Source organism: Pseudonaja textilis, chromosome 2 (genome assembly GCF_049901715.1).
Source record: "Pseudonaja textilis isolate UNSWEBS1 chromosome 2, rPseTex1.2, whole genome shotgun sequence".
Classification (NCBI taxonomy): domain Eukaryota; kingdom Metazoa; phylum Chordata; class Lepidosauria; order Squamata; family Elapidae; genus Pseudonaja; species Pseudonaja textilis.
The window spans coordinates 230,617,428-230,631,895 of NC_141991.1; the positions used below are offsets into that span (position 1 = coordinate 230,617,428).

Below are 14,468 nucleotides of genomic sequence, written 5' to 3' on the forward strand. Positions count from 1 at the left end.
TCTAAATTTAAAGACAACCTTAAACCTATGCCAGACTATATGCATTTTTCTCCATTATGAGTAGCTCACCAGCCTTTTAGGACATGTTAAGTATACTGGTGTTCCTGTGGCCAAGCAAAACGAATAAATGATGAAACTTGTGAAAACTGGCTTGTTCACTTGAAGATTATATGTACAGATGGCAACCTTTCTACAAGCCTTTCTTAGCCTGATTCCCTCCAGATGGGTTGGTTACAATGTAATCTGCAGAGTTCCCAAAAGACCATGCCAGGGGGTTAAAACCTTCCTGGCTGAAGAGACTTATAAGTCTTCTTTCAGTATATGTTGTTTGCAAAATTATTAGGCAAGCTGTATTTTGGAGGATTAATTTTATTATTAAACAACTACAGTGTTCTCAGCTAATCCAAAACTTTATTAAACCTCAAACCTGAATATTCAAGGAAGTAAAAGTGAGCTTCTGGCTTTCTTAGGAGAATATCTATATGTGCACAATTATTTGGCAACATTAATGTGCAGAATTATTATGCAACTAAATGAAAAATGAATAAATTTCCCATTTCACTCATTTATTTTCATCTGTTAAAGTGAGAATAATAAACAAGCAAATCAAAATTTACAAATAAACATTTCTGACAGTTCCAAAAAATAAATAAATCAGTGACCAATATAGCTACCCTTCTTTTCAATAACAGTCATAAGCCTTCCATTCATGGAGTCTGACAGTTTCTTGATCTGTTGACGATCGATTTTCTTATGCAGCAGCAACCACAGCCCCCCAGACACTGTTCAGAGAGATATACTGTTTTCCTTCTCCATAAATCTCTCGTTTAAGAAGGGCCCAAAGTTCTCGATAGGATTTAGGGTTAATAGGGTCTGGTAAGGAAGGAGGCCATGTCATTATTCTTTCATTTTTACAGTGGAGTACTTCAATGCATGCAATGGAGCATTGTCCTGCATAAAAATCATGGTTTTCTTGAAAGATGCAGACTTTTTCCTGTACCACCGCTTGAAAAAAGTGTCTTCTAAAAACTAGCAGTAGGTTTGGGAGTTGATTTTGAGTCCATCTTCAACCCCAAAAGGTGCAACTAGCTCATCTTTAGAGCCTTGATGGCACAGTGGTTAGAGTGTAGTACTGAAAGCTACTTCTGCTGCAGCCAGCTGCCTGCAATTTGGCAGATCGAATCTCACCAGGCTCAAGGTTGTCTCAGCCTTCCATCCTTCCAAGGTGGGTAAAATGAGGACCCAAATTGTTGGGGGAAATGGGCTGGCTCTCTAACCCACTTAGAGAGGGCTGTAAAGCACTATAAAGTGGTATATAAGTCTAAGTGCTATTGCTATTGCTAACTTTAATAATACCAGCCTATACCAGTGACCCACCTCCACCTTGCTGGCATCTGAGTCCAACCATGGGCCCATCCATCTGGTCCATCAAGAATCACTCTCATCAATCCATAAAATCTTGAAAAATCTGTCTTCAGATATTTCTTGGCTTCAACTTATGTGTCTTGTTCAGTGGTGGTCGGGTTTCAGACTTCCTTAGGTTGGCCATGTCTCTGAGCACTGAACACCTTGTACTTCTTGGTTGTAGCTCTGGAATATGACAGCACTGGAGGATAATGGATTCCTTGTAGCTTCCCATTTAATTCTTCTCAAATCTCAAAGTGCAGTTAATGTGCATCTTTTTTTCTCAACATGTTTCTTGAGACTCTGTTGACTATTTGCAACAAAACATTTGATGGTTCTGTGATCACGCCCCAACATCTTAGCAATTTCAATAGTGCTGCATCCCTCTGAAAGACTTTTTACAATTTTTGACTTTTCAGAGTCAGTTAAATCTCTTTTTAGCCAATTTTGCATGAGGAAAAGAAACTGCCTAATAATTATGCACACTTTGATATAGGGTGTTGATCTCCTTAGGCTACACCCTCCCTCATTACACAAATACACATCACCTGATATGATTATGCCAACTACAGTAAGCATTCACGTTTATACAGCTTGGAGGTAGAAAATATACATACAAAGGATGATATGGTCAAAATACTCACTTGCCTAACAATTGTGCACACAGTGTAAAATAGCCATTATAAAGTGGTGCATGGTTTTAAAATAAAATATAACATGAAATTAATGTTAATACAGATTTAAATAAAATAGTACATGTGTGAATGATCTGCCTGTCTGTGTATGTCTCTCTCTCTGTCTCTCTCTCTGTCTGTCTCTGTCTGTCTCTGTCTCTCTGTCTCTCTGTCTCTGTCTCTGTCTCTCTCTCTCTCTCTCTCTCACCTATATACCTATCTATCACCTCCCTCTTCCTCCCTTCCTCCCCATATCCCTCCTTTGAAATTGTTCACTAGTTCTCTATCCCAACCAAGTACCATATTTTTTGGACTATCAGATGCACCAGACCATAAGATGCACCTAGGTTTAGAGAAAGAAAACAAGGGGAAAATAGGTTTTGGCCTCTGCATGTCCCATTTTCGGCCTCTCTGCTTCTGGATGCCAGAAGGGCAAAAACGGGATGCATAGAGAGCCCAAAACCTGGCCTGTATTCACCCTATAACTCACACAGACATTTCCACCCACTTTTTTTTTGGGGGGGGGGTGCTTCTTATAGTCCAAAAAATATGGGTATGTGTTTATCAGTGTTGCACTACACAAGATTTTTTTGCACTCATGTGTAATAGAGTGAAAAAAAATACACAACTGGTTTACAAATACTTCTTGAAATCTTTAATGCAAGCAGGGAAAATTTATGGATTAAAAAACCTTCAGTGATTAAATGGTAGACTTTAATGTCTTTTTATTAAGAAAAGTATTATAGCTTCCAGCTGAAGTATGCATAATATTTATAAAATAGATTTAAAAATATAAATATGTTTATATTATAGTAAATATAGATTTAAAAAATAAATGATGTCATTTAAAGCAAAATATTAAACATTTTTTAAAACAGCTTTTAGAGCACCGGCGTTAAGTGATACTGCGATTTATTTAAGAAATACAAGCCTTTGTGTGTGGTATATGTTACTTGAAATGTAAAATGAGATTATTTGTTGGATTGTTTGATTATGTGCCATCAAGTTGGTGTCATCTCTTAACAACCACAAAGATTTTCTCCTTGACAATTTGTTCCTTACATGGTCCTTCAAGTCTTCCAATGGTTCACCCATCAATGCTGTAAATGAATCTATCCTTGCTGCTTGCCATCAAATTCCTTTTTCTTCCACTTTCCAGCTTTCTCCAGAAAGCTGAGTTTTCACTTAATATGTTCAAAGTAGGATAATTTGAACTAGTCATTTGTGCCTTGAGTGAAAATGTTCAATTTTGCTTGAATTTGTTTGATGATCCAGTTGTGTTTTCTTTTACCTAGTCAGGATGTTCTCTAGCCATGATGTTTCCAAAATCAGAATTCAAAAGCATCAATACTCTTTCTATCTTGTTTCTTCAAAGTCCAACTTTCACTTCCATGGACTGTTAGAGGGAAAACCTTTGCTTGCACCATTTTGATCTTTGTTGATGTAAACACATCACAATGGCTGAACATGTTTTCCAAATTTTTTATTGCTATTGTAACAATTGCAGTCTGCAGTGTGTTTCATAACTGTTGGTTCTTTCTTTTATTGTTAATAGTCAATTCTAAAAAAAATTGTAGAGATACCAAGTTGAGCCGGAGGGAGTGGTCAAGCATGTCATCAGTTTGGTGCCCCTTCATGCCCACAAGAGATCCAAGTCCTCCTTGAATTCCTTTGACTCTTATCTATCACCAATTTGCTTTAACTATGTACAGGTAATCCTGGACTTACAGCAAAAGTGAAAAAAGTGACTTTTAGCGTTTTTCACACTTACAACTATTGTAGCATCCCTGTGATCATGTGCTCAAAATTCAGTTGCTTGGCAACAGTTTCTGTGTCCCAAGTTCAGGTGATCAGCTTTTGTGACCTGCTGACAAGCAAAGTCAATGAGGAAGCCAGATACTCTGAACAACCATGATGCTAACTTCAAAACGTCAGTGATTCACTTAACAACTGCTGCAAGAATTGTTGTAAATGGGGAAAAACTCACTTAACAAATGTCTCACTTAGCAACATAATTTTTGGGGATCAATTGTGGTCGTCAGTTGAGGACTACCTATAGTTCAGATTTTTGTAGAGAGATAGCATGGAAATAATTTGAACTAATTTGAAAAACTTGGTTCCTGATTTTTTGCACCTGATAAGAATTTCAAGTCTTAAGAATTAAAAAGTCAATTCTAATTAGACAATTTTAAATAAATATAGCAGTAATTTTTTTACTAAATAATAAAATATAGGAGTCCTCAATGTATGGCAGTAATTAAGGTCTAAATTATCGTCATAAGTCATTGCAGTTGTGAGTCGAGACATCACATGACAAGACCCAATTGAATGGAATTTGCAATGGTCATTAAGTGAATGCCATGATTATTAAGTAAATCCATTTTACCCAATGGGCATTTTTTTTTGTCAGAGACAGGAAATAAATGCCAAAAATCTGCCAAAAAATGTTAAAAATCATAGATACATGAGCACAGGATGAGGCAAACAGCCATAATGGTAAGCTGGTTGCCAAGTTCCCAAAATGTGAACATGTTACCATGGGGAAGTGTGTGGCTGTTGTAACTTTGAATCTGTGTTCTATGTCACATTAGGGGAATCTGTTGTAATTTTGAATGCTCATTAAGTGACTGGTCATAAAACTACCTTTAAGGTTGAAATTCCCTAACTCAAATTTCAATTTAATATGGGGAGACTTAATTCCTTTTCTTTTTCCAGCAACCCGGCCTAAAAACTTTACTTCCTACACAAATGTAATAATTGTAAGGCTCTCTCACCTGCTTCTTCTCTTCCACTTCTTTTTGACATAAGGTCAGCGCTACCCTTAGATGCCAGGTGCTAAGGAACAATGAGTAATAGTGAGCTGACGTGGAATTATATGCCGACTTGCTTTGTTCCTCTTAAGCTAGTAAGTTATTGCCTTCGGTTAAACTGAATCCTATTTTTTTTCCATTTTCAGCAATGAAACAGAAATCACCATCCCCTTTTGTAAGAAGATTGATGGGGGGGGAGGATCTTTGTCTCGGGTGCAAAAATGTTTTGAAAGGACTTGCAGCAATAATACAGAATGACACAAATTCCAGCGGTTCCTTGTCATTTGTGCCCTGTGCAGACCATGCCCACCTAAGTTCCTCAGAGGCAAAAAATGTCACGATACAGCCCACGATAGGGTCGAGTTTGACACCCCTGCTCTATGGCATCAGATAAACCATTTAATCAGCTCCATCCCCATTTGTGGTTCTCAGGTCCATGGACAAAACCATGGCTAAAGGGTCCTCCAGAAAAGTAACATGGTGAGGGAGGTACAATCATACCTCCAGGGATATGATGTTCCATAGACAAGGGGCCACTACCAAGAAGGCCCTTTTTGTGATCCAATCAGATGTACATTCCTAATATATGGGACTTCCAACATAACCTGCTTTCCCTTCCTGGTGGCTAGGTAGATATAATGAGGGAGAGGCAATTCTTCAGATATCCTTATTTTCTGATTTTCTTGATGTAAGCTATTAAATGCAATGTAAATTCTATGTAAAAGTATCTCTTATCATTATGCATGCTGCATACAATCTTCAGTGGCATGCCTTTTTGGAATTAAGCAAATACAAATAGGCTTTTTGTAGAAAGACCAATGCTAACAAATTTGTTAATAGACTAATTCCAGTAGGGACAGAATAATGAAATTCACTACCAGTGGACTTCATGGAACAATTGTTTTACATCTGCACATGGTTGTACAAATTGTAGCTTTTCCAAATGCTAACACTGCCTGCAGTGACATTTGAGAAGGCTGTGTTTTCCAGATATTCTTACATGTCCCCGAGTAAGAAAAGGACTGGGGAAATAAAAAAACATGACCAAGGAGAATTTACTGGGAATATGATCATTGGGAATATGTAATGTGGCACTCTTCAGTGAGAATGTCTTACCAAATATAATGCACAATTTTAATAAGAGGACTTCTGGACATGATTCAACTTGAGGAGATGAGTGCTAACTAAATCTGCATAGATTTTACTTTGTGCCTAATATGATAATTCTAAACCTATGATTTATTAAGGTATACTCAATAAATTATAGATTGCCAACTGCATAAAACATTTTAAGACATAAACCACAATCTTCTAGCCCTAGAAGCTGGACTTACACAACACATTAAGCCAAAACCAAGCAACCATGTTATGACTTAGGACAATATAAACATCAGGTTTATTACTGAATTGGAATCAGTTTTGGTTCTATTTCAGAGTAGATGCTTTGAAATCTATGAGATTTTAAATTAATATGATTCTATCAAGCTCTAATAATCCTGAAGAACTATTATAATTTTATTCCTTATATAGTTGTCTGTATTGCAGTCTATGTTGAATATCATCTTCTGTCTAGAGATAGAAATCCTCAGCCCATTACAAAAAAAGTCTGCCGACATTTGTTTGAAAAGCTGCACTGATCGAACAGCCACAAATTCAGAATGCAGGCAGGCTCTTTAACTGCTTAATAGTTCTCATGGTCAGGAAAATCCCCCTATTTTGAGTTTGGTTCTATTTCTATAAAGCTCCACCAATTGATTCTTGTCTATCTTTAGCCTCTGTGGAGAATAAATCCACACAATTTTTCCTGCTTCATATATTGGGTGAAGCTATCAAGTCTCTCGTTATCCTTCTTTTAACCGTTCTTCATAGGATTTAATCTCCAAGGACCTCCTTATCTTTGTCACTCTTCTCTGCGTTCTTTTCACCTCTTCAGTATCCTTTCTTATTATGGTAACTAAAAGTGGACACAAAATTTCTGGTACCAGTGCAACTTAGAGCAGGACTATCACATTCTGTGACTTAAAAATTACTTTGGCTTTTTTGGCAGCTGAGGTAGACTAGTGGCTCATGCTTAATCTGTGGTCTACCGGGATACCCAGATGCTTCTCGCAAGCACTATTTAAGCTAAACATAATATATCTGTTCATATGTATCTGTTTACCTGATTTTTCCTACCTAAATGTAGAATTGTGCACTGAGTTACATTTTATTGGAAGGAGCTCAATGTTCATCAAAATCCTTTGGAAACTTGAGCCTATCTTCTGAGATCTTGACAGAAGCTTTGTATCATCTAAAGATTTGCTGAGTATCTCTTCTGTTTCTTTTTCTAAACCATTTATGAAGATATTGAAGACTTCTAGACCCAGAATGGACTACTGATGAATCCTATTATATAATCCCCTCACTGTGAACATAAAGTCATTAAGAAACATGTGTTAGGTAGGTAGATTGTTCAACCAACTGTAAATCCATCTGGTAATGGGACCATCTATCTGACATTGGTCCAGTTTATTAAATAGATCACTTTATCAAATGCCTTACTAGGTATATTAGAGCTATAACATTTTTTGGTTTACTAATGTATTTACTTTTATAAAAATATATGGCATAATCTACTTTTAGCAAATTCTGTTAATCACCTTCTTCCTTTCTAAATGTTGGGTTATATTTTCTAGGATTCTCATTAGTATTGATGTCAGGCTCATGGGTTTGTAATTTCTCAGGTTTTTTTCCTTTTTTAAAAATTGGAACAATGTTAGCTCTTCTCCATCTTCTGGCACTGAACTAACCTTATATTTCAGACAATTGTAGTCAGGGAATCTGACAATATATCAACTAGTATGTACTGGTAGTACCCTGAGATACAGTTCATACAGCCTCAACAGATTGAATTAATTGAATTATGTGTTGTCTCACCACTTTGTGGCCTATTTTGACCTTCATTTCTCTTCGACACCTTGGGTGAATCTTCTGAGACTTCTGAGAGGTTGGATCACTTTTTCTTTTGTGAACAAATAGAAGGAAAATCAGAATTAAGCAATTCAGACTTCTCCTTGTTGGCCATCACCATGTTGTCATCTTCTCCCACTGGTTGAACAACTCTTCCTTTCCAAACATATTCAAATAATGCTTTTTTGTTATGTGTGTGTGTGTGTGTGTGTTTTGAATTAAAGACTCGAATTTGGATTATTTCCTGGTATTCTGCTTCTGTTACATACCCCTTTTTTTCATTTTTTAAACTTATTCTTTTTATTGATCAATTTATGAAAGAGTCCTTTATATAACCAAGCTGGTCTCATCATCTTTTTGTGTTTGGGCCTTAATCATCTCATTGTATTTTTTCAAAATTTCCCAACCCTCCTGAATTGATTTTCCAGTCAGAATTTCCATCCATGGAATGCTTCCCCCTTCTTCTCTTAGATTACTGAAGATAGACGTTCAAGATAGTGGACATTTCTTTAATGTTTTGATGGGAAACAAGAAGACTGTGGATAACTTCTTGAGTTATTATCTGCTCAAGAATAATTTAGTATCATTTATCATTTTCACTTAGTGATTCTACCATATAAATGCGCTAAATGAGTCACAAGTGAAATTCATAAATCTAGATGTCATTTGAGAAATTCAACTTTTCTCTAATGTTCTGCAGATATTTCATACAAAAGCTCATGAAATTCCAATGCCTAATTGGAAATTATAGGAACTCATTTCAAAACACTTCATAAAATCATCAGGACAGAATTTTGAGGAGAAATTTGGACCATAATGTCCAACTTCTTGTTCTTGTTCAGTTAAGCATCTAAAGTAAACCACTAACAACAGATGGATGCCCAGTTTCTGCTTTCAACACACTGCATTAAATGAAGCCCACCAACTCTTTGGATAATGGTGTCCAATCCATTTCTCTGTGTGTGAATATCTGGAACATATCAAATTTTGCAGTCATGAGATTTTTTATCACCCATTGCTAATGTTAGAAGTAAAGTACATTAAAAGGGTTATCAATAAAATAGTATCTAAAACTGCAATGTAATTTAATTGAATATGCTGTCTTCAATAATCGGAAGCTATTACATTTTTGTGCTTGAATCTAATTCCCATTTACACATTTTTCCAAGGCAAACTGAATGACAGCAAATGATAATAGAATAAGAGTCTCAATGACAGCATTTCAAAATGTGCATTTTAGCTCCAAGTGACAGGAATTGTGTAATAGAGTGCCCTTGCTGTGTGTTGGGTTATGCTAATGGGAACTTTGAAACACATCTTTGGTGGAATTATGAAGTGAAAGAGGTTATGGATTCTGGATGCCTTGTTTCTAGCCTAGAGCGTAATTCCCTGTATTAACTGGCTCTCTGCTAAAACTAGATTTCTCTGTTATACCCTTTCTTTTTCTTACCTCATGTCTTAATTTTGTTGGCTTCTATTTCTTCTTTGTTTTCTGTGGTGCGCATAAGAATGCCCATCTCAATAAATATGTATGCATGTATGTATTTATGTAATAGCGCTCTAACAGAAGAAAAATCTAGTAAATGGGTTCAGTCAGCTTTGAGCAATCTAATAGTAATTTGCACAGAGATATTTCATTTAAAACATATGAGAAATATAAATCTTGAATATCCATTAGAGAACCATCATGTTCATTTAAATGAGCAGCAGCAATTTGAAAAAAAAGTATTTTTTTTCCTAACATAATAAACCATCACTTTGAGAAGCAAAGAAGATAGATCCTTACCATGATAAATGCAGTGAGAATTAAAACTTGAAGTAGAAGAACTCAATTTTCTACAGTTTACTCCTTGGCATCTGCATATAAAACATCTGATGAATTAGCGAATGGAAAGTCATCTACCCTGAAAAATAGGAGATAACTTCAGTAGTGTTTTCTCTGTCTCTCTTCTTTCTCTCTACAAAAGAATAATTCACAAACAAAATTCAGTAGCACTGAGCTAAGTGACCCAGTGATCTGAGATTTTTAGAGACGTTTAGATAAGCTTAAGATCAACGTCTGTGATGGCCTGCTCTTTGAGTCATGGTCCACTTCCATGTAGTTTTCTAGACAACAATATGGGACAGATTTGCCACTTACTTCTCAGTCTAGTAGTATATGGCCTGGGATTTCATGGTTATTTCTTGTAAAAGTAGAACTCAGGTTCAAAGAGGTTTAGTTTTTCTTAAAAACAGCTGTTAGCTGCTTTGGTTGCTTCTGTGCACATTCTCTTTCCATATAGCCAGTTCCCTGACAGCCTTCTTCAAACTGCAAGATTTGCTTCTCATATTATTGATACTGATATTGTCTCTCATATTATATTCAGTGGAAGTGGCTCATCTTTTTGGCAAATAGTGATGCTTCTAGTATCCTTTCATCAGTTATGTGAACTGCATCAAAATTTGCGTATTTCTCCAGTCAGAGGAGATTAACTGTGCATAGGGTCTCGGTGTATGCACTAGCTGGATTGATTGAGCTTTGTAGACACTGAATAGCATGTAAATCCTCATATATTCCACCAAATATCTTGCAAACTACTTATCTAAGTACAGTTGAATATCATATTATTGGCTTTACTGATTAAGGTTTCAGCAATTAATTAAATGATAAGAAAAATAAATTCACTGTTAAAACAAGCTTATTTTATGATGAAACGTTCAATGACTTTGCTAGAGACCTTCATAAACAGGGACTTTAAATTATGCATTGTGTCAAAACAGCAGTTTACTTTAATACTAATCTTTAAAAACTAGTCATACTTTATATACATTTAGAAGTTATATTTTAAAAATAGCTGTCATTAACTGTTATAAACCAATTTACATCAAATACAAAGCTGGCATGCATGGACCACCAACTTAAATATCTGGTATTAATAGTTTCCCTCTATTCAGCTGTAAATCCTAGTCTGCAGATGTACTACATAGAAAAAACAAGAATAGATTATTATGATAAAATGTTTAATGATCAAGTCCAGCAGATGGATGGATTAGCTAGTTAGATGATTTGTTATGACTGTCCAAACCAACATGCCATGTGACAGGTGGTTTATGAAATCTAAATATATAATTAAAACATTGAGATGTGCAGAAGCAAAGTCTCATGGAGGAATAGATGAGAAAAGGATACTCAGACATTATAGTTACCTATAAATAATCAACAGTCACAAAACAGTTCATTTCTATGCAGTATGAATTTTGCATACACCATGTTTCGCATATAAATGTGGATTTCTGAGGCAATCATTCAACATCATATGCCAAGTTACTCACCGTACTGCTAAATCACATTTATGATGTTTATTTACCTGTCAATTTCATCCATCCATCTTTCTAAAAAATGAAAAGAAAAAAGATAGAACTCTTTCCCCATAAATAACTAACTTTACATTATCTGAGCCTTCTTCTAAATCTGGTCATGATGTCAGATCAGTCTGATTTCTGAATTATTCAAACCAGATGCATCTATTCCCAGAACTGCAGATTGGGCTTTCACAATGGATTGGGAGCTTTCTGAACACTCTGAATATTCATACTATTTATTCTGTGAAGTTGTCATCCACATACTTTGGTTTCTATCATTTAGTACTTCAGATAAAATGCCTTTCTTCCTAGTTAATTTAAATTATTACCTGGGAGCTCTGAAACAGAAAAGTTGTCAGAGTATTTTATAGATTACAGTTCATGAAAAGAAATCTTTCAGAAAGCTATAATTCTAAGTGTAAACTTTGACATTAATTATTTATACATTAATAGTGAAAAAAGCACAGGTTTGTATAGAAAGATTGAAGAGAAATTATTATATTATTAATTTATATTGTTATAAATTATCATTATTTAAGTATATTTAATTTATGTTGTATATAAACTTATGCAATCAATAACTGAGTCTAATTATTTATAACTGAATAACTAATTATTGCTGAGTAAACACAGCAATAATTATTGTAGGGGATCAATATTGAAATACTTAATTTTATTCTTATGTTATACAGAAACTTATTACATACTAGCCAATTCAAGTACTGCAAATGTTTATGGGGCAAGGGAAGCTCATAGCCTCATAAAAATGACTATTAATACTCCAGAAGAATTAATATTAGCATCAGTATTAGGACCCATGCTCCTTCAAATCAAATGTCAGAATTTTTATGCAAGAAATAACAAGAAAAATACATCATATGAAGGCATGCTAGAATATCCTTGGCAATTCTGCTGCACTCAACAGATGTAATCAGGTTTCACAAAACAGCTATCAATTTACTATGAATGGAAAGCACCAAGTATTGAGGCCAATGCTTCTTTTCTGGCCATGGACAAAAGCTATCAAGAAAAACGCAGTGACTGTAGAAATGCAGATTACATCACAGAAACCATTCCAAATCTATTACCATCCAAACTGTCCAAGGGTATTGATGAAAAAGAAGCAGCATCCAGATTGGATAAATGTGAGGTTTTTCATCCTTGGCGAAAGCTGGTGGTCTTGTCAGCAGGAGCCCAGTGTAACATATTGTGAGAATCTTATCTATTAGATTCAATAAGCCCTATGGATGATAGCAGGCCCCAGAAGAAAGAGATATGAGCCAAAGTTTTCAGCTAGGATGGTTTCAAAATATACCAGAACTATTTGTAATCCTGCTGAGCCATTGCTAACTGTGAAAACATATTTTTTGCAAAGAATGCACTTGGATAAGTTTAAAACAGGAAGAATGAAACTGTTGGAAATGAAGAACTGAAAGTAATGTACACAGGTGTTTAAGGAAAGTGACAGTGAGTGAAGTTATGAAGCTTATATGTGGTTAGAAGAAAAGTATAAAGGATAGGCTTGGAGATAAGCTTGGGGCTCTTTGATTTATGTTAATCCTTGCAGGACCTGCTGTATGTCATTGGACTCCATTGCAATGGCTTCTTAATGCAAGGGTATTACTGCTATTATATCTTTTATATCTATTCATTTCTTATGTTCCAAATTATTAGACACAATAAGCCTCTGATCTTAAAGCAGGAATTTTTGTTTGTGTTGCTGTCTGTTTCTTATTGATATTTTTATGACAATTTTAATAACTGAAAAGTTGAGCTTTCATTCAAATTTCTCACAATAACTCTTAGAAAGAATTGCTTGGTGGATTGCCTTAATCAGGCTTGACTCATTGCTTTGCACTGCTCAAACTGAACTATATGCTGAGCTACAAAAGTTAATTAAAAAGTAGCTCTGCTGATATTTGGAACATTGGGAATTGCTCTAAGTATCTAATCCACACTCCAGGATAGGCTTGAGTACTTATGTGCTTAAAGGTTAAAAACTGAATTTGCCTCATTGTTGTAATTGGAGCAGTTAGTATTTGCAAAATAGGTTGGACCAACACATAATAATATTTATTATAATTATATGTATGTCCCACCTTTTTTATGTCAGCTAAGCCAAAACTAAGAAAGCATCTTTTTTTCTCAATGTACTGAGTGACCGAAGCCATGTCTTGTTTTATTTCAGCTTAGCATATTGTGCAGAAACAACCACTGAATTTTCTTAACTATGGTTTGTAGCTTAGTGTGTTGTATAAGACCATTTAAACTTGCTAACCTCAGGGATGCTAAGATCATGTGCAAAGCTTCACATTCTTTTCCTGTTAGACAGTACACTCCAGATCAGACAGAGTTAATAGGAGCTTTTGAACGTTGATTGCTGTATGCCAGCATTCACTGTACTAATCATGGTGGCATGACAACAATCAGATACTAATAAGAATGGCAAAATAAGCAAATGTGAAGAAATAAAACATTAGGTTTTTCCCTCCCCCCTCAAATATTCACATTACCCTAGTCTGAAAATATTCACTCTCACATTTTATGGGGAGCATTTGAAGAACCTTTTTGTGTCTTTTCTATTTCACAATGTGAATACTTTCTCATGGGCTTCTTTGCTTCCCAGTATCCCCAAGGCAAATGTCGGAATACAGGACAAATCTACAGGAAAAAAGGGGCAACATGCCAACATGGACAGATGTCTGCAAAATCCTTAGCAACTCTGCTGTAGATTTTGCCTCTCTGAAGCAGGCAAAATCAAGAATTACAAGCAGCGGCAACACTTTCAGAAATGTTATTTATTGTTTCAAAGGGTCTGGTTTTTTCCCCCTGCTGTATCTTACACTCCCCAAAAATGGAGGTAGGGTTGTTTTGAGTTTATTTCTTACGGTTTCTTCTTTCCTAGGATGGAGTAATCTTTTCTGAACCCATTCCTTTTAATGCCTCATTCATCATTTCCCCATTGCCAGAGCCAGGTTTATAGTTCATCACATGTATTGAACTTACATCTTTTCCAAATGTAATAGGCAAACTTTTCTTGTTATCTCATCCTCCTGCCTTAAAACTAATCAACATAAGGCTGTTCATATAGGAAAGAATCTTCAATGCCTCCAAGGAACTCATGTTTTTTTTTTCCTACCTAGATTTGTTTATCTCTAAGAATAAACATTAACTTCCACAGCTGGAGGCCCATCCACAACAGAGCCAAGCCTGGAATAAGAGTAACTTTTAGTGTAGTCTATATGCTTTATTTGGGAATGGCTTGCTAGTGTTTGTTTGTTTTTGAAGC

The 14,468-nt window shown here is 35.5% G+C and overlaps 1 protein-coding gene and 1 long non-coding RNA gene across 7 annotated transcripts in view; one reads left to right on the plus strand and one right to left on the minus strand.

Moving 5' to 3' along the window:
- The window catches only part of PDE4D (phosphodiesterase 4D), a 697,708-nt gene that overhangs the window by 262,281 nt on the left and 420,959 nt on the right, over positions 1-14,468 (plus strand). The gene's annotated exons all lie outside the window — the stretch shown is intronic.
- Positions 4,388-14,468, minus strand: part of LOC148127407 (uncharacterized) — a 50,068-nt gene continuing 39,987 nt past the window's right edge. The window contains exons 4-6 of the long non-coding RNA XR_015742354.1: positions 9,624-9,741; positions 7,805-7,889; positions 4,388-4,913 (exon numbers count right to left, since the gene is read on the minus strand). This is a non-coding gene — a long non-coding RNA (uncharacterized LOC148127407). The remainder of the gene's footprint in view (positions 4,914-7,804; positions 7,890-9,623; positions 9,742-14,468) is intronic.